Raw genomic sequence first — 20,622 nt, forward strand, 5'->3', positions numbered from 1 at the left:
GAATGGAAGCTATAACAGGAACATGTATCGAGGTCAAACCAATCAAAGATGGAAGGAGCCGCGAGGATCTGATTAACCCTTTCGGCAACAACACCTTCCAAGATACGATGGACAACAACCATTCTGTGATGCATAACAAGACAATAGTTATGGTGGACCCTTTCGTGACAAACCACCTCCACCAAATTACTATGGTCAAGAGCCATTCCAGGGAGCGTACCAAGATGATGAATATGGTGGACCCCTTGTAGTTACCAACAAGCCCCACCATATGCTTATGAACCACCTCCCCAACATACCTTTGAACCACCAAACTCACAAGCCCCTTTACACCATTCACCTTCATATGACCCTGATCCACATCCACCACACCAACCACCACATGAACCACACCCAGAACCACCACCTCGATATTCACCATCTCCATATCCTTATCAAAAAGAACCACCTCCGCATTATGAGACCTTTCTCCCAACAAATGAACCCTCCCATCCATCCTAACCTCTATTGGATAACAACACACTCATCTCTAATATCATTGGTCTCACCTCTACACTCCAAAATTTTATATCCCGCATGAACCAACCCTCTACCTCCAATATTCAACCCTCAAGCTTTAGTGCACTTCCTTTTCAACCACATAATAATCTTTCCACCCCATCACCACCCTCTATGGAAGAGCACCCACATCCATCAATCCAAGAGCAAGATGATCCCTGCTATGCTATTGACAAGGAACAAGAGAAAAAGGATCGTCTTCGCGAATTCATACTTCATAAAAAGTTAGAGGAGGCCCTACAGGTGGAGACAGTGGAGACCCTTGAAGTCGAAGGAGTGGTTGAAGAATTAGTGAAGGAAGTCAACAAGGAGGAGCTGGATTTTGTACTTGAAGATGAAGGAATAGTTGAAAGGAGTTGTCATGGAAAGGAAATCATCAAGGATGAGTATGATTTTATATTAAAACAATTGGACAAAGCAGTAATTATTGAAGAGGAAGAAGTGGTTGAAGACTTGGGAGATGCAGAACCTCCATGGGAAGGTCCAGTCATAGAACCTCCTTCCAAGACATTTGAATTTGATGTTGAAGAGGGTGTACAACCTCCAAGGCATATCATGGTTGAAGACTTGGAGGAGGTTGATCATAAGATGGATTCAATTATTGATGAATTCTTACCTACAATTGAATCCTCTCCCAATAGACTGGACATGGAGATTAAAGAAGAAAAAGCACAACCTCCCATGCCCTTGGTAAGCAATGAAGAAGAGATTAAATTGGAAGAAAGCTACCACGAGGAAGAGGTTGAAATTGAAGAATCCTGCAAAGAGGTGGAAATTGTCAAGAAAGAGCACAAGGGAGTGGAGCTTGTAAGACTATTGGAAACACCTCTCCCAAAGCCATTACCATCCAATACAACATTCAAGTGGGTAAAATCCTTATCCTTGACCTTTACTTTTCCACTTGAATATGGTTTACTTGAGACAGATGGTCAACTTAGAGCTTTTTGTGGCTTTAAGAGTAAGAGGGAGATGGTTAGCGGTTGGCAACACAATCCTAGATTCATTGTGGTAGGAAGCTCACGGCTGAATTATCATGGTTGGAAGAATACTAAATTGTATGGGTCTAGGAAGCTCTTTGGACGCCTTAGTGAGAATTCAAATTACTTACCACCCGGATGGAATCATCATGATCAACTTGAAGACGAGTGTAGAATCAAGATTTGGGATCCAGAAATATATGAGGATCAATTTTGGAAGCTCAAAGCTTGTGAAGAACTCCATCAAAGCTTGAGGAATTTACTTGGTATTGATAGAGCTTATTGGAAGTCTAAGCATTGGTGGAAATTTCAAGACGAGTTCAAGCACAAGCCACCATAACAAGGGGCTCACGAAATGTCCAACTTAAGAACGTAAAAGCAAAGTGCTAGGTGGGAGACAACCCACCATGGTATGATTGTTTTGTTTCCGTCTTAGTTTTATTTTACTTTATTCTATTTTTATTTTTGTTAATGACTCTTCTCATAATCTCTGCATATAGCTGCATATAGCTTGCATCTACATTTGCATTCTGCATAAAAAAAAAAGCACGCGACACGCAAGCGTCGCTGACGCGTCCACGTCAAAGGTGCTTTCGAAATAGGAAGAAAAGAAGCAGAGAGTCACGCGAAAGCGTGGCTGGAGGCGTGCCTTAGGCACAAGCATGCCCATGCATAAGCGTCGATGACACGTCCGCGTCATTTGAAAAATTAGCCTCCTACGCGTGCGCGTTGCCATGCGCACGCGTGACCCTGCAAATTCGACGTAAAGAGGTATATGGCAGAGAGTTATGATGGAGTGGGGCTGGAATGATGCTGGAAGCACAAGCCCTATCACGCGAACGCATTCCCCACGCGTCCGCGTCGTTTTCAAAATATGGCCATTCACGCGATCGCGTCACCCACGCGCACGCGTCACCCAGATTTTTGGCAAAATGCGTATAAAACAGAGAGTTGTGCGCACACGAGGCTACACTCATGCCAATAGCACAAATCAGGTCACGCGATCGCGTGACCCACGCGTCCGCGTCACATGCGACGCACAGCTTATCCAGATCAGCGCCAGATATCATATCTTTTCTTCCCAAAATCCAAATCTTTTTCTTGCCCTTCTTATTTCTTTCCTCTCTCTTCTTCTTTCTTTATTGTTTCTCAATTTTTTACTTTCTCCTCCCTTATTTTTTCACATCCATTACCAAGGTTCTTTTCTTTCTTTCCCTACTTTTTACTTTTCTATTATTTTTATTTATGTTTTCTTCTTCTTTTTCTTTTCACTTTCATTATCTATATTTTCTTTTTCTTTTCTTTTTATTTCTTTAATTGGTGTTATCTATTTAATTGGGTGATTATTTTCTTTTACATTTTTCTTGTGAGTATATTAAGGAATTGTTTGACAATTAATATTACTTCTTGAAGGGTTGCTTGCATGTTCAATTTAATACTTTTGATAACATATTTACCATGCATGCTATGTGTTTGTGAAAAAGCCTGTATGGCATTTTGCATTACTTTTATGTTATTCTACTACTCTAATGCCTATTTTTCACAAAATCGCTTTTTATATATAATTCATTAAAAATAATTGTCAATACAAATAGGTTGTTAGTTTGAAAGAGTTGGTAATCAAATTGGGCATTTAATACTTGATCTATGCTACTCATGCCTTTGCCAGCATGCCAATAAACATCTTGCATCTACTTGCCATCACATGCACTTGCTATATTTCCATTGATGAACTTCTCACATGTAGTCGCGACCATGTGTTAACGACATCCTTCTTTACCGTGCATTGATTATCACTTGTACCATCCCCTTCCTTGCACTAACCCTTAGCTTTAAAAGTTACTTTCTTTTTCTCTTTTCAGGATGGCCACCAAGAAGGGTAAAGAGAAAGCTACTCCCAAACCACCGGCAAGGAAAGGAACAAAAAGAGCACTAGCTGTGGAGCCACCCGTCCACTTGTACATCTCTGCATGCACCGAGGACGGTGCAATCTTTAAGTGTGGGGAGGTCGATACCGATCTCCATAGGTTAGTTATTTTCTTCTCAACACCAATATATTACTTTATTTGTTAGTTCATTGTTGCATTTGCATGTTTAATTGCATGTTTGTTTGATTTTATGCATTTAGTTACTACTTGGTTAAAGTAATAAATTTTTTTTCAAGACTCTATTTTATAATATTTTGCTAAATTAAATTGAAAAAAAAAATTTCTGTTAAATTTGTTTGAAGACTGTAAATTAGAACATAGTTTATAGCTAAGAACACACAACCTGTGAGAGTTGAGCTTAATTACATGGTTACATTATTTAACCATAATATTTTATTCTTGTGTGTTTACTTCTCCATAATTGCAGACTTTACTTTGTTCTATTCTATATGTCCACTATTTAGTGTATTTACATGCTTGCATATGATTGAGGCCATTACTTGTTTTTTTTCACTTATCCCAAACAGCCTACCCTTTTATGTCACCCTTGTTAGCCACTTTGAGCCTTTTTAATCCCCATTTGTTCTATATTTTACCACATCACTAGCCTTAAGCGGAAAATAAGTAATCACCCTAAATTGAATCTTTGGTTAGCTTAAGATAGAGATTGTGTACCAACTAAGTGTGGAAAAACTGTGGGAACATGGGTTAATAAGGGAATGTGTTAAATTGACAAATTATTTGAAATTTGGGTGTATGCTCATGTGAAACCAAAATAATTAAAATACCATGTGCATTGATATGTTATGTTTACTTTTATATTTTTAATCAATAGAAAAAAAGAGAATATATATATATATATATATATATATATATATATATATATTTCTAGCATAAATAAATAAATAAGTAATTAAATAAGGGGACAAAATTACCCCAATGTTAAGTTAATGAAAAATCAATGCATATGTGATAAAATTAGAGAAAAGTTGATACATGAGTATGTAATGCAAAAGTGGAAATTTTGGGTAGCTAGGCATGATTTTAGGAGTACATAGAGTGTGTGTATAGGTGAAGAGCTTAGGTTAATTAAAGATTCATATTATAGCTCACTTGGCCATACATATATCCTCACCCTTACCTTAGCCCCATTAAAACCCTGAAAAGACCTCATGATGTTTGCATTGGTACATTAAATATTTGTTGATTGGTTAGATGAAGAACAAAGTTTAGAAAGCATGATTAGAGAAGAGTAGAGTGAATTACCCTATACACTTGAGAGATTAGAGTGCACATACACTACCAGTGAAGGTTCAATGATTGATTCTATGTTCTCTGCTTTCATGAGCTATCTTCTTACAAGTTTACTTGTCTTTCATTGTATAATTTGAATTAGTGAAATCTGATTTGTGTTTGTCTTGAAGAGCTTATTTACTTTTAACTAAGTAGGAAAAAACATTTTGCATTTAGTTGCATTCATATACATAGGTTGTATTGCATTGCATAAGTCTTACTTTTCCCTACTCATTTATTTTGTCTCCTTAAGCTAAGCAAGAGGACATGCTAAAATTTAAGTGTGGGGAGGTTGATAAACTACTATTTTATGTTTTATTCGATGCCGTGATCCGTGTGTTAAGTGTTTCAGGCTTTGTAGGGCAGGAATGACTTAGAAAATGGAGAGGAAGCTTGCGAAAATGGAAGGAACACAAGAAACCAAGGAGATGACCAGCAAACACCGACGCGCGCGCATGGCTCACGCGAGCGCGCGGAATGGAGAAAATTGCAGCGACGCGTGCGCGCACCTGACGCGTACGCGTGGATTGGAGTCTGCACAAATGACGCAAATGCGTGGACGATGCGTACGCGTGACAAGAAAAATCGCTGAATGACGCGCGGGCGTGGACGACGCGTACGCGTGACCTGCGCGATCTGTAGAATTAACAAAAAACGCTGGGGCCGATAATAGGCCGTGTTTTGACCCAATTTTCGGTCCAGAAACACAGAATAAAGCCAGGGAACATGCAAAGACTCAAGACACAATTCATACAATTTTCATATTCACAATTTTAGGTTTTAGATATAGTTTTAGAGAGAGATGTTCTCTCCTCTCTCTTTGGTTTTAGAATTAGGATTTCTCTTATTTTATGGTTATTTCTTCATTCCAGGTTCAATGTTCCTTTAATTTATGTTTCTCTTCTACTTTTATTTACTCTAATGCTTTTACTTGTTAATTACTTATGTTGCCAAATTGGCTTATGAACCTTCCCATGTTAGATTTGAATTTATGTTTAAATACAATTTGAGGTATTTCAGATTTAAGATTGTTCCTTCTATTTATGATATAAGTAATTTAGATTTTTCCCTTTTGGCTTTGGTTGAGTAATTGGTGACACTTGAGTTGTCAAACTCAGCGGTTGATTAAAAATTGGGAATTGCTGATTGATTTGGATCCCTCTAAAGCTAGTCTTTCCACAGGAGTTAACTAGGACTTGAAGAATCAAGTTAATTGGTCTACTTGACTTTTCTTTATTTAGTAAGGATTAACTAAGTGGGAGCAATAACAATTCTCATCACACCTGATAAGGATAACTAGGATGGGATTTCCAGTTCTCATACCTTACTAAGAGTCTTTATAATTATTAATTTATTTTTCTTGCCATTTAAATTCTTGTTCTCTATTTCAAAAACCCAAATGATACCCTTTTTCCATAACCAATAATAAATCATACCTCCCTGCAATTCCTTGAGAAGACGACCCGAGGTTTCAATACTTCGGTTATCAATTTTATTGGGTTTGCTTAAGTGGCAACCAAAACTTTTGTATGAAAGGATTCTTTGTTGGTTTAGAAACTATACTTGCAATGAGATTATTTTTATAAAATTCTAGACTACACAAAAGTCTGTTCGTCACAGCTTTTCGCTACATGTGTGGATGAAGAGGCTAACATGGCTGCACGTAAGATAAATGTTGATGAAGAATTTTGAGTGGGATAAATAATTGTCTAGAGGACAGAGTTAAGTAATTGGAAAAGCTATTATTACAAAATAACAAATACAATAGAGTTTTCAACAGAGCTAAGCAATTTAATGTTGTCTACCATGTGTATTTTGAAATTAACTAGCTACATTTAAATTTGTAAGCATTATTATAACAAAAGAAAATAGACAATTGTACAATTTATTATCACTTATAGTTGCAGTACTTTCATGAATCCCCAAATTAACACCTATTTCCATCATAAACATTGACAATTGTAACATTTTGTGCTATATTAGATGGTCTAAGTGATTTATTTTATATGGACAACATAATTGGATATGAAAGTGAGACATCTTATAAGATAGATAGATCTCCTAAAAAATAATTTATATGACAAATAGGTCTCCTAAAAAATATATTATCAGGCAAAGTGGTTTCTTTTTTGGAGTCCTTTCTTGGGGACGAATATGCCTTTTCAAAATGATAATGTTTATGTTAAATGAAAATGATATCGTTTTGCCACATTGAATAGAGACTAAATTGTCTTAAACGTGACACTTATCAATTTAACGACCATGTAAGACGGTTAATTGTTACATAGGAATGTTCCGATAGTTGTTAATAAGTCAAAGCGGCTCAAGAACGTATTTGCTAACAGCATTGAAGGTTGGAGATTTTGAACCTAGTTAACCTGTGTTGGAGATGAATATGTCATTTACCCAAATATTTGAATATCTATTTGGGATATTATTCTTATGATAATAGATTGAAGTATTATCACTTTGAATAATCTTAGAGTACTTTAAAATAAGCAAGTACAAAAAATTATTTCTCTTATTTTATATTAAGTGTTTTTTATTTTTATTTTTGTTGTAAATTAAGTGTTGCTTTTTAATTTCAATAAGTTATTAATTAATTTTTATCTATTATACCTTTTATTATTAAATAAAAAGAGAAAGTTAAAAGACTAAGAAAATGTTAATGATACTTTTATTTTTTATTATTTATATTTATAATAATACTAATTATGTTAATATTTAATTATTTATGCATAAATAAGAGCATCTCCAATGGAGTGTATTTAAAGTATTATTTTTTATACTTTTAATCAATGAATTAATTTAGAATTAAAATTTGCATTGGAGTTAATTCATGAAATGAAACCAATGATATCTTAGAGATACAATATCACTTTGATAAATAACAAATAAAATTTTGCCACTCGTATAATTATGTTTATAAAATAATATAAAATTTTAACTAAACTGAGACTTAGTATCGGAGAAGCAAATTTTATTTTTAATTTTAAATCACTATTTATGAGGATTTTTTAAATAAAAAATTTAATTATTTTATTTACGGATATATGTTTTGTAGTTTATTTAGCAGTTTGCATCACTTTACTTATCTCGTTTACACTGTAAACAAGTTGAGTTTTAGTGTATCTCGTTTATAGTATAAAGGAGATAAGGTACGTTACGCATTGCATGTATCACGTATTTCATTTATAGTGTGAACGAGATGGAAAAAATTATTTTATTTACACTATAAATGAGATAAAAGTACGACAAATTTCAAACAACTGTAAAAGGATCTGCAACCATTATTCTTCTTTACAAACATTTCACTTCTCTTCCGTTCTTTCTATAAATTTAGTAAAAATTTCTACTAGTAGTCGACATATTGTTGTAAGTGTATATCCCAATTGTCACATGAGAAACAGTGACAATAGGGTTGTGTTTGAGTGTGATAGTCCTATTTTCTTGCACATTCGGGGACTAAATTCTTTGTCTGAATTAAAGATTCTAACATTTGCGAGTCTCAGTGCTAATGGGACAAAAGAAGTTGAAAGAGTTGGATATAGGTTGCGAGCACCGATGGAAAATTGAGTATTTTCGTTTCGTGTTTTTTAGCTCAATGGCGATGAGCATGTGCACCTCATGTTTGATGTCCACGGGAGAATCATGGCCGAACAAGTGATGGAGATTTCTGCGGATTTTGGTGATGCTGGTAGTGGTGGAAGTTCTAGGCACTCAAATTTTGTCCAGGATGACCCACCTCTTGCACCACCACCTCTGCATTATGCTAGCCCAGTGGTACACATAGACGTGGACAGTGAGGAGTCCAATGAAGAGTATGTTGCTGATATCAACGAAGAGTATGGCTCATAGGGCAACCTGGCTGTTGCCATGTCACTGCTCACTTTTACACGCGTCACTCCATAAAGAATGAAAACAAATAAGAAATGACGAGGTGCATCCTTCTCCTCATCCTGCCAAGTGTAGGCTACAACTCAGCTTAATATGAATATTTCTTTATTTGTGATGTGTGATTTCCTTAAATGCAAATTTCTCTTTTATCATAACTTTTCTTTAAGCCTTGTCTATTTTTTCTTTTATCGTTGCTTTGTCTTCATTCTTAATATAATAAATTTCTTCTTTTTGATAATTCACATGGTTCTTTACAAATATTCTGCATATATAGCTTTTTGATAAAAAAAAATCAAGTGCACATATCATGTCATCAAATAATATTATATTTGTAACCACTACAAAGCTTATCTCAAAATGATAGTTTGAAATAACAAAAGTTTTTTTTATTAGAAATGACCATAAAAATTACATGTCAACAAATTATCATTTTACATATTAACTTTATTTCTTTCCTTTCTTTTAGTTGTCATTTTAGTTTCTTCCCTCACATTATATGTTATTAATGTTTTTTTATGATAGAATTATTAATTATACTCTTAATTATAAAATTGTTAAAAAATTATTATAATATCCTCATATTCATTAAGTAAAGATTACTTAACAAATTAGTTTTAAGATACTTCTAATTTTTAGCTTTAAAATAATTGTATCTTCAGGTAAGATGACAAGTAAATGGAAATGAAGCCAGAAATTGCAGATAAAATTTACTGAATTCTCTTTTTACAGTAACAATTTATTTTTTTTAACTCTATTTATTTTAGAATAAATGTTTCATTTATATTTGTTAAATTTTAAAAGTATTATACTTTATTTTTTGAGATTTTTTTATTCAACTTTCTGTGTTATCTTTTTTTAATATCTACATGAAAATATAAATTATATGAATAATTTTAAAAATGAAAAATTTTGGATGCAAAAAACTATTTTCAAAGAAAAAAGTATGAACAATATATGAATAAAAGTAAAATAATAAATAGTAATTTCACCAACAATGTTATGTAATAAAACGAATAACAATAAAATTTTGTATGTGAAGATATTAATTTTTTAATTGATATAATATTTATGATAAGAATAATAATCTAAATAGATCCTCAAGGATTTAGGCATAGGAAAGATTTTGTCGCCAACAAAGATTAACTAGGTTTGAATTCTCCAACCTTCTATGTCGTTAGTCAAATACGTGTTCAAGTCAATTTGACTCATTGACGACTAACAAAGCATTCATATGTGGCCGTTAACTGTCGTACGTGACCGTTAAAGTGACACTTGTTACGTTCAGGATAATTTAGTCCCTGTTCAACGTAGCAATAACGATGTCATTTACACTTAGCATAAATGATGTTGCTTTTGAAGGATAGATTCATCTCTAAGGAAGGGCTTCAGAAGGGGAACTAGTTTATCTGATAATGTATTTTTTGGAGACTTATCTGCCTTAGAAGTTACTTTTTGAGGGACCTATCTATAAACCCCCGGAAATTAATGAATAAATAGTTAACAAATTAATTATTATTTAAAAAATTAGGAAATCAAAATTTTATAATCTAGAAGAGTAGAAATATTTAAAATATGAATTTTGACACTAATTTTACAGATTTTGGCCTAAAATCAGACCGAACCGGTTAAACCGGATTCAAATCGGGTCAAAGGCCCAACATATAAAATTTAACATTTAGCCCTCTTCCCTTCAAGAAATGGAATCACGCTTAATGAAGAGAGATTGAAGGGAGAACCCTAACCCCCAAATCACCACCACTTTCAAATTCTTCTAACTTCCAATTCGAAGCTCCGATCGCCGCACTGTTTGCAGCCACGTGACCAGCGCGTCGAGCTTTTCAAAACCATTTGAACAAATTGGTAAGAGAATTTCATTTTCTTGCTCATCCTTCCCCTGTTCAATTTTGAAAATTTGGTTTGTGGGTATTGAGGATTGTGGTGTTTTGATGTTTTAGGATCAACCTAGCTTGAGAAAATTGTTAGGTCTTGTCCAATTTATCTGTGGGTAAGGTAAGAAAACTATTAAACCCTTGTAAATTGTTGAAATTGGTAACCCTATGTCGATTATAGTAAAATTGTGTGGTATTAGATTAAATTGTATGAATTGGAATTAAATTGTTGGATGTTGGGTGCTTGATTTGAGCCTTGGAAACTGGAATTTCACTTGGTAAGGAGTTAGAGGCCTGGAACTTGTGGAAGGGGGCATTTCGAGGTGTTTTCTGTTTAGGAAAGAATCAGCCAAGGTATGGTTTTGGTTTTTCATAGTTAATGTATAATGTTACATGAGAACTTAGGCTAGTTGAATGTAGGATAAGTTGAATTGAGTGTATGGTGCATGTTTAGTGAATATGGGGCATAAATGTTGAAATAAATGTGGTATGGTTATTGTTGAATTGACATGAATTAGTTAGGTTGTATGAGAAGTTATGATATGTGTATATATATAGAAAATGGGTTGATGATTTGTTGTTGAATTTGGAGGAAAATTTATAATGGATTTGTTGAATAGATTGTATGGTTTTGAATGTTGGTATATTATGGAGTTAATGGAAGTGTGTGATATTATGTAGTTATTAATTTATGTTGAGTTGGTTATGAATTTGGTTGGTTTGGATTGGAAACTTTGGTAAAAACTTGAGGTTTGGGTTTTGGTAAAACACAATTTCTAACAAACTTTGACGTGCTGTAACTTGGCCTTTGGACCCTCAAATTTAGTGAAACTTGTCTTAAATAAAAATTAAGTATGAGTAGTTTATGACGTTCAAAGAACGAACTAAAAATGATTTTTGACAAAAATGTTATATGTGCTTGAAGTTTGGGTTTAAAAACACAATTTTGCAGAAAACCAGGATTTCTGGTGTGCGTGCACACGCACAGACTAGGGTGTTGGTGAGAGTCGTGCATACGCACGAGGGGTATGCATATGCACACCCTTGGAATTTTGCAAGTTGTGCGTATGCACACTATAATGCGTCCGCACATGAGGAGAATTTCGTTTGGTGTGTGCATACACACAGTACCATGCGTATGCACGATGTCCTATTTTATACTAAAACTCTATTTTGTAACTCTTCGACCTTCCCGACAAGCTTGTGACCCTCCAAAACCACTATTTTGTTGAAAATTCACAATTTTTGAACTATCAACCATTTCTCTAGTTTTTCCAAACCTCTAAAAACTATGTTTAAGGTCCGAAGGCTAAGTTTAAGGCTACACAATATGAGTAAGTGTGTTGATGGAGCTAGTTTTAGCATCGGAAGAGATTTGAGAAATGTATAATTGACTTAATGAGGTATTGAAATTATGAATGAGACATAATTGAGAATGATGTTTACATTGATGAAATATGATTGAATAGTCACATGATTTATGTATTTGAAATTATCTGAGACATGAGTTTTTCTGGGTGAAAGCAATGACTTGTCGCCACTTGCTCCAGGCTGAGATTCGATGCACTGTTGACCCTCTGTTGCAAGATGTGACCGGGTACTTTAACTCCCCATGTTCCCCATGGGCATATATATACACACACACACACACATACACACACACACACACACACACACACACACACACACACACTCACTCAATAACTAAGTTCTTTATAGAATAACTTAAAAACATAACCATAACGACTCCTAACCCTCTTTACAAGACACAATATTAATGGCGAGGGATAAATAAATAATAACTAAACTAATATAAGAATATCGTATAAGCAAAATGCAATTAAACTCTTCGTATGCTTCTTCATTCGATTCCTGAAAAGATAAAAGTTGTAGGGGGTGAGAACCTAACCACATGGTCTGACCACAGATTTTTAGAATTGTCATATGTACATATTTAAAAAGAAAACCGTTTTCAAGCACAGTGATCATCGCTTGTCTTATAAGAAAAAACTTAAAAGTTTTCTAGACTGGATGAATGACCAACCTGTTCTAAGTATGGGTTCATAAGTCTATGCTGAACCATCTTAATTTTTCATGCTTAACTAAACTTCAATCAGAAACCAAACATGGCCTTCAGCCCATCACATAATCAATCATGGCCCCCGGCCCAAGCAACTCAATCAACACCCAATTCATCACAATCCAACCAATTAGTCACAAATACAAGAAATAAGGTTCAAACACAATCAAGAGCAATTACAGCAAGTTTGGCAATTAACAATTCAATAAAAATATTCACATACACCAAGTACAATATGCACACCCAAACAATGTCACATAGGTGCATATGATGCATGTCTGCCCTATTGCCAATGAGTCTCATTTGTCGGTTATATATCATCATCATCCTTCATTCAAAATCAATCATCATCATTCCTTATTATCACACTCCTCCTCATCACACCTCCCATTTCATTCATCAATAATCCAAACTCAAAACATACTTCATCATTTTCTAAATAAATCAAACTCAGAACATAATCATTTTCTTAATAACTCAAAATCAAATCATATAACCTTTAAATCCAAATCTTTCTAAATAACTATTTCAAACAAAGCCTCCACTTTTTATAAAAACTTCGACAGCATCTCCTCTAAAACTCGGACTTTGCCACCCTTACGAGTTCCATAAAAACCACATTTCCCAAGCCATTCTCAACCATTTTCAATATAAAAAAATGGTCAAATATCAAATCCTTTCCAATTTTTAAACCAAATCTGGTATCAAATCAGGTTCAACATCAAACCACTTCCAATTTTAACCTTTTTTAGTATAAATTCATTTTCAAATATCAATTCAACTCCAAAACTAAGAAAGCCACTTTTCATTGAATGACGTGTTCATTGCCTGATCCGAGCTTAGTCGCTTTTGATCCTGAAATTGAAAGAACTCTTTCACGTATTAGGCGAGCTCGACGCAGGTTAGCCTCTGAGGGTGGTGAAGTGATTGTTATCGATTCACCAGTCTCATCTGAGGGTGAATTTGAACCGCCATCTGAGAGCGAGACAAGCTCCTTTACTACTGATTCAGTTAATTCCAATGCAGGTAACATGGCAGCACCTAAGAGGATTACTCTCCAGGAAGCTGGAGTCCCAGATTTTACACTACAGCCGTACCAAGTGCATCACCTAACTCTAGCTGCAGATTTTGAACTAAAGACTGCACTAATCAACTTGATGCCCACGTTTCATGGCTTACCTACTCAAGAGCCTATTAAGCACCTTAGAGATTTCCAGACAGCTTGTTCTACTGTTAGGCGCAATGGTGCAGATGAAACTTCTATTCTGTTAACTGCCTTCCCGTTTTCTCTTGAAGGAAAAGCAAGGGAGTGGTACTACTCCCAACCTGAAGCGACTGTTACCAACTGGGATATGCTCAGGAGAGAATTTTTGGAAAAATACTTTCCATCTGAAGTCACAGATAGACTGAGAAAAGAAATCTCCTGTATTTTTCAATGTGAATCCGAAACTCTCTATGAGTACTGGGAGCGTTTTAAGAATCTTCTAGACGCATGCCCCCATCACATGATTGATAGACTAGTATTGATCATCTACTTCACTTAAGGCATGAACCCCCAGGATAAGACTACACTGGATAGTGCTAGTAATAGTTCTATGAAAAAGTACAGGACTACAGATAAAGCATGGCAACTGATCAGCAACTTAGCTGAGTCCACTAGGAATCACAGGCCGAGGTGCAGCCACTCAAAAGCTATTGTAGAGATCTCCTCTAGCGTTGAAACTACTGCCCTTACCCAGAGTATATGTGAAATAACCAACCTACTGAAACAGATGCAGTAAAATCAACAACAAACACATAAAGCTCAGCCTCCCCCACCACAACAAAGCCAACAGTTGGTTCCACAAAGAGTATGCGGGATCAGTGCTGATTATAGTCATTATACTGATGAATGTCTGCAGCTCCAACAGGAAGACAACACTGTGGCAGCCACTCAGAACTTCTATGACCGCCCAAATCAAGGATACAATCAACAAGGTGGCAACTACAACCAAGTTGGAAACTATAACCAAGGATGGCAAGACAACTCCAACCAAAGTTGGAGGGACAACTATAACAAAGGAGGCAGAGATAACAATGGAAACCAGAGGTGGAATAACAACAACAGACAGCAGAATTAGAATCAACCTTACAAAGCACCTCACCTGAGACAATCTCAAGGATCCCAGCATAACCAACAACAAGTTCCCCAGATCACCTATCCTAATTCCTCATCAAATGACGAGATGTTTCGATCTCTTGCACAAGGACAACAAGATATGCAGACACAGCTAAACCCTACTTTAAATGGTATGAATGCCACTTTACAAGCTCTCGCCTCCAAGATAGATTCACTACCTAATCCCATTAACCAACCTTTAATCTCCAGTGGAATTTCTTCTCAACCCCTACCTAATCCCAAAGGCGGCATCAATGCCATCACTTTGAGGTCTGAAACCACACTGCAAGAGAAGAACCATGAATAGCCGAGCCTACCAGAACACGCCCCAACTGAGGATGTAGTGGAAGTGGAAGATGCTAAAGAGGAAGAGGACATACAAGACATAGTTGAAGAAGAAGCAGCTCAACCACAGAATGAAGCACCAAAAGAAGCTAAAGCTGTATAGGACGCCATCTCTATCCCATTTCCACACCTTGCAAAGAAATCCAGGAAGCAGATTGAACTTGATCCCAAAATGATAGAAATATTCAAAAAGGTTGAGGTAAATGTTCCCCTTTTTTATGTTATTCAGCAGGTACCTAAATATGCAAAGTTTCTAAAAGATTTGTGCATACATAAAGATAAAATTAATGAATTAGAAACTATTCTTTTAGGTAGTTCTATATCTGCTTTAATGGGGGGTATACCTGAAAAATGTAGTGATCCAGGTCCATGTATGGTTAACTGTACCATAGGAGGTGTAATATTTTCTGACTGCATGTGTGATTTAGGAGCGTGTGTTAGTATAATACCATTGTCTATATATGATACTTTGAGGCTCCCTCTCTTAAAAAAGGTCGGCAGCTCATTTTGTGTTAGTAGATAAAAGAATTATTACAGTAGTTGGAATTGCTGAAGTTGTATTAGTGAGCATTAAGGGGCTCACTTTTCCTATTGACTTCTATATCCTGGAAATGCCCCCTAATGACTCAGGAAGACCATCATCAATCCTGCTTGGACGACCATTCCTGAAAACTTCGAAGTTCAAGCTAGATGCATTCTCAGGAACCTACTACTTTGAGATAGACGGCAGAACAGTGAGTTTCAGTTTAAATGAACCTATGAAGCACCCTCCGGAAGGTCATTCTATCTTCCAGTGCAATATTATTGATGAAACTGTAGCTGAAGTCACCAAGAAGAACTAGAAGAGAAGCATATGGAGCAAGGTCCAAGTGTGGGGACACCTTCTGAACACAATAAGGATACTTTACCATTATCACTAGCCCCGAATGATCCAGAGCCTAGCTATGAGCAGAAATTAGAATTAAAGCCCCTTCCTCTACACCTCAAGTATGCTTACCTTGAGGATAATAAGAAATTCCCAGTTATCATTGCAAAGGAACTCACCTCTCAACAAGAAGAGCAACTGCTCAATGTGCTGAGAAAACATAAAAAAGTAATTGGATGGAGCTTGCGGATATAGTAGGCATCAGTCCACAAGTTTGTGAGCACAGAATATATTTAGAAGAGGAAGCAAAGCCTATCCGTCAGCCTCAAAGAAGATTGAATCCCACCATCTTAGAAGTTGTCAAGAAGGAAGTGACCAGGCTATTTGAAGCAGATATCATTTACCCCATCTCAGACAGTGAATGGGTCAGTCTAGTACAAGTGGTGCCCAAGAAGTCTGGTGTCAAAACAATTAAGAATGAGCACAAAGAGCTCCTGACAACTAGAGTGCATAATTCATGGAGAGTTTGCATTGACTATAGGCGTCTCAATCAAGTCACTCGCAAGGATCATTACCCCTCGCCATTCATTGATCAAATGCTTGATCTCCTGTCAGGTAAATCCCATTATTGTTTTTTAGATGGTTATACAGGATATTTTCAAATTCATATAACTCCTGAAGATCAGGAGAAGACCACTTTTACATGTCCTTTTGGAACGTATGCTTATAAAAGAATGCCTTTTGGCTTGTGTAATGCACCAGCTACTTTTCAAAGATGTATGATGAGTATCTTTTCAGATCTCATTGAGAACTGTATGGAGGTTTTTATGGATGATTTTAGCATATATGGTAATTTATTTAGCCTTTGCTTGGATAGTTTATCTAAAGTATTAGACAGGTGTGTTAGCACAAACCTTGTGTTAAATTTTGAGAAATGTCACTTTATGGTAAAACAAGGAATTGTACTAGGACATGTTGTGTCTAATACTGGTATTTCTGTAGATCCAGCAAAGGTGGATGTCATTTCTAGTTTACCTTACCCCTCCTCTCTGAGGGAAGTCCGTTCGTTCCTTGGCCATGCAGGTTTTTACAGGAGATTTATTAAGGACTTCAGTAAGGTAGCATTGCCTTTATCCAGATTGCTGCAGAAAGATATTGAGTTCGAGTTCAGTGAGGATTACATGCAAGCGTTCGATAAGCTAAAAATCGCCCTGACTCAAGCCCCAATTGTGAGAGGACCAGACTGGAGCCAGCCATTTGAAATTATGTGTGATGCTTCCAACCATGCAGTGGGAGCGGCGCTGGCTCAGCGCGAAGGTAAGGATCCTTTTGTAATTGCTTATGTGTCTAAGACTTTAGATTCTTCTCAATCTAATTACACTACTACTGAAAAAGAGCTTCTTGTTATTGTTTTTGCTCTGGATAAATTCCGAGCCTACTTACTTGGTACTATGGTAGTAGTGTACTCAGACCATGTAGCTCTAAAATATTTATTAGCTAAAAAGGAGTCCAAACCAAGGCTAATACATTGGATACTGCTGCTGCAAGAATTTGATTTAGAAATTAAGGATAGGAGTGGTAACCAGAATCTAGTGGCAAACCACTTGAGTCGTCTTGAGCACATTAAGGATCACTCCACTCCTATAAATGATTCTTTCCCATTTGACAGCTTACATGCAGTATCTGAAATAATTCCTTGGTATGCACCTGTAGCTAATTATCTAGTTAGCCACACTTTTCCTCCAAATTTCACTAAACATCAAAGAGACAAGCTGAAAAGCGAGTCCAAATATTATATATGGGATGATCCATATTTATGGAGGTGTGGTGCTGAACAGGTAATTAGACGGTGTGTGCCTCAATCAGAATTTCAGTCCATTTTAGAGGCTTGCCACTCATCTGAGAGTGGAGGACATTTTGGCCATCAAAGAACAGCTAGAAAAATTCTAGACTGTGGATTCTGGTGGCCTACTCTTTTTAAAGACCCTGCTGAATTTTGTAAATCTTGTTCCCCTTGCCAAAGGTTTGGTAATTGATGACATGTCATCATGTCATGTTTTCTATGCTTTTTTATACAAGAAATTTATGATTAGTGCTTAAATATTGCATTCTTTGGTGCTTAAATGGTATATTTCTTTGATCTTTTGATTTGATAAACTTTGTAGGAAATAAGAAGAAAAATAAGCAAAAAGAGCACAAAATAAGCTAAAAAGAAGAAAAGAGGAATTTTGGGCACACTTTGAAGTTGGAGCACACTTTGGAGCCTTAGGCCACGCTTTTAAAAGCGTGGCCCATGACCAAATCAAGGAAGCTTCACAATCAGCACTCACAAAGCTCAGTTCACTAAGTGAACTTAGCTTTATCGTGAAAAATTCAGCATGGAAGCAAGAATTTTCGCTAAGTTAAACTTGGGTGTTCACAGCATGACCATGCCTCTTTCAAAGGGCCATAACTTGAGCTACAGACGTCCAATTGATGTGCTTTCAGTTGCGTTGGAAAGCTGACATTCAGAGCTTTCCAATGATATATGATAGTTCATATTTGGCATGAAATTGAGGCACAAATGAAAGGCATCTTTAAGGACAAAAAACAAGCAAAAATAGACCAAAGTGGCTTCACCAAGATTCGAAGTGGGAGCCTCTCACTTGCAAGGAAGGAGCGCTACTCCTAGAAATAAAAATGGGTACAACATTTCACTCAACAAGGCTCGAATCTAGAGCTTCCTTGTACAAGCACTCCTTACTCTCCACTCTTCCAAGGAAATCAACACCAATTTGCTTCCACCAAGGATCGAACTTGGAAGCATGAAGTCCACAACTAGGCGCTACAATGGGAGCTCAGTTGGATTTCCCAACTGAGCGCTACTCTCCTCTATTTCCCACACTTTTGGCACGCCAAGGAGCAAGCCTTGCGCACAAGTTGACACACCCAAGGCAAGACATAGAGCTCAATTCAATTTTCTAACTGAGCTCTATTGAAGAGCAACGTGAACAAGGGGCTGGCGCACCAAAAATTGGGCAACACAAAGCACATTGGGCGCTCAGTTTGGTATTTGAACTGAGCCATCCCCTGGGAGGTGCACCATGGGCCAAAAACCCATTAAAAATCCAAATTAATTCATTTCTTCACCAAATTTTAAAGCCCACATCATCACTCAAAGGCACGAGAACAAGTTAGAATAGGAATTTCATTTAAATTATAATTTATTTTCAATTTCATTTTCAATTTGTAAAGCCTATATTAGGCATCATTTTCATCTTTGTTAAGGAGCTGGCTCCACTAAGGAGCATTAGGATCAGGATTAGAGAGCTCTCTCTCTTTTAGTTTTCTTTTCTTTGTTTTGAATCTTGGGTGGAGAATTGAAGGAATTCTGTTTCATTCTCCCTCTAAGATTTCTCTTTGTTTGCCTTGCTGCATAATTTCAGTGAATTGCAATTTGAATCAAAGTTCTCTTACTGCTTTCATCTTCATTTCTTCTTCAATCTGTCTGCTGTTGAATCAAGGAAGGGCTTGAGATCTAAACTTGTTTTCTAGTCTCTTTGATTCCCTGAGATCTTCAATTTTATTTTGTAATTGAGTGAGCTCTTGGCTACTCTTCTATTTTACTGTTTCATTGAAATTGTTGATTCCTCTTCTGGAATTTCATGAATGATCTAAGTTCTTGCTGTTTTGATTTTTCAACACCTCTACATTTTTATTTTGATGCTGAATTGATCTGTTTCTAAATTTTATAATCTGAGAGCTCTTTAATTCACTACACTTTACAGTTTTCAGTTCTGTTTAAATTCCCAGCACCCACATCCATTTTATTCTTCCTGCAATTTAGATTTCCAGTATCTGTTCTCTAAGTTCAGCTTCATTGCTTTCTTTAATTCCCCGCACCCAATTCCCTTTACATTTGATGCAATTTACATTTCTTGTCATTTAAGATTCTGTCAATTTACATTTCTTGCTCTTTAAGTTTTCTGCCCATTTACATTCTGCAATTTAAATTTCACTGCAATTTAATTTCTGTTGTTCAACTTCACACAATTCACTCAATGTTAGCTTGACTAAACTAATCACCCACTAAAGTTGCTTGATCCATCAATCCCTGTGGGATCGACCTCACTCTAAGTGAGTTATTACTACTTGATGCGACCCGGTATACTTGTCGGTGAGTTTAAGGTGATTGGAATTTGTTTTCCAAAAATATCCTATCAGTAAGATATCCAAGAAGGATGAGATGCCTCAACAGATTATGCTTTTTTGTGAAATTTTTTATGTTTGGTGCATTGACTTCATGGGTCCATTCCCAAATTCTAATGGTTACTTTTATATATTGTTAGTTGTAGATTATATTTCTAAATGGGTGGAAGCAATTCCTACCCATACTGATGATGCTAACACTGTTGTTTCCTTTGTTAGAAACCATATTATTTGCCGTTTTGGATCACCACTATCAATCGTGAGCGATCAAGGCACTCACTTTTGTAATAGGAGACTAACAGGATTACTGAAGAGGCATGTGATAATTTACAAAGTAGCAATAGCTTACCATCCCCAGACCAATGGGCAAGCAGAAGTCTCTAACAGAGAGATAAAGCATATTCTGGAGAAGATAGTAAAACCTCATAGGAAGGACTGGAGTGC

General features: G+C 36.1%; 1 non-coding gene across 1 annotated transcript; it reads right to left on the minus strand.

The window, feature by feature from the left end:
• Positions 1-14,025: 14,025 nt before the first annotated feature.
• On the minus strand, positions 14,026-14,133 carry LOC148568592 (small nucleolar RNA R71). Its single transcript, XR_015881630.1, has one exon. It is a non-coding gene; the product is annotated as a small nucleolar RNA R71 (small nucleolar RNA).
• Between the last annotated feature and the right edge of the window lie 6,489 nt (positions 14,134-20,622).

Source organism: Arachis ipaensis, chromosome B4 (genome assembly GCF_059453495.1).
Source record: "Arachis ipaensis isolate K30076 ecotype BB chromosome B4, ASM5945349v1, whole genome shotgun sequence".
In the NCBI taxonomy this organism is placed as follows: Eukaryota; Viridiplantae; Streptophyta; class Magnoliopsida; order Fabales; family Fabaceae; genus Arachis; species Arachis ipaensis.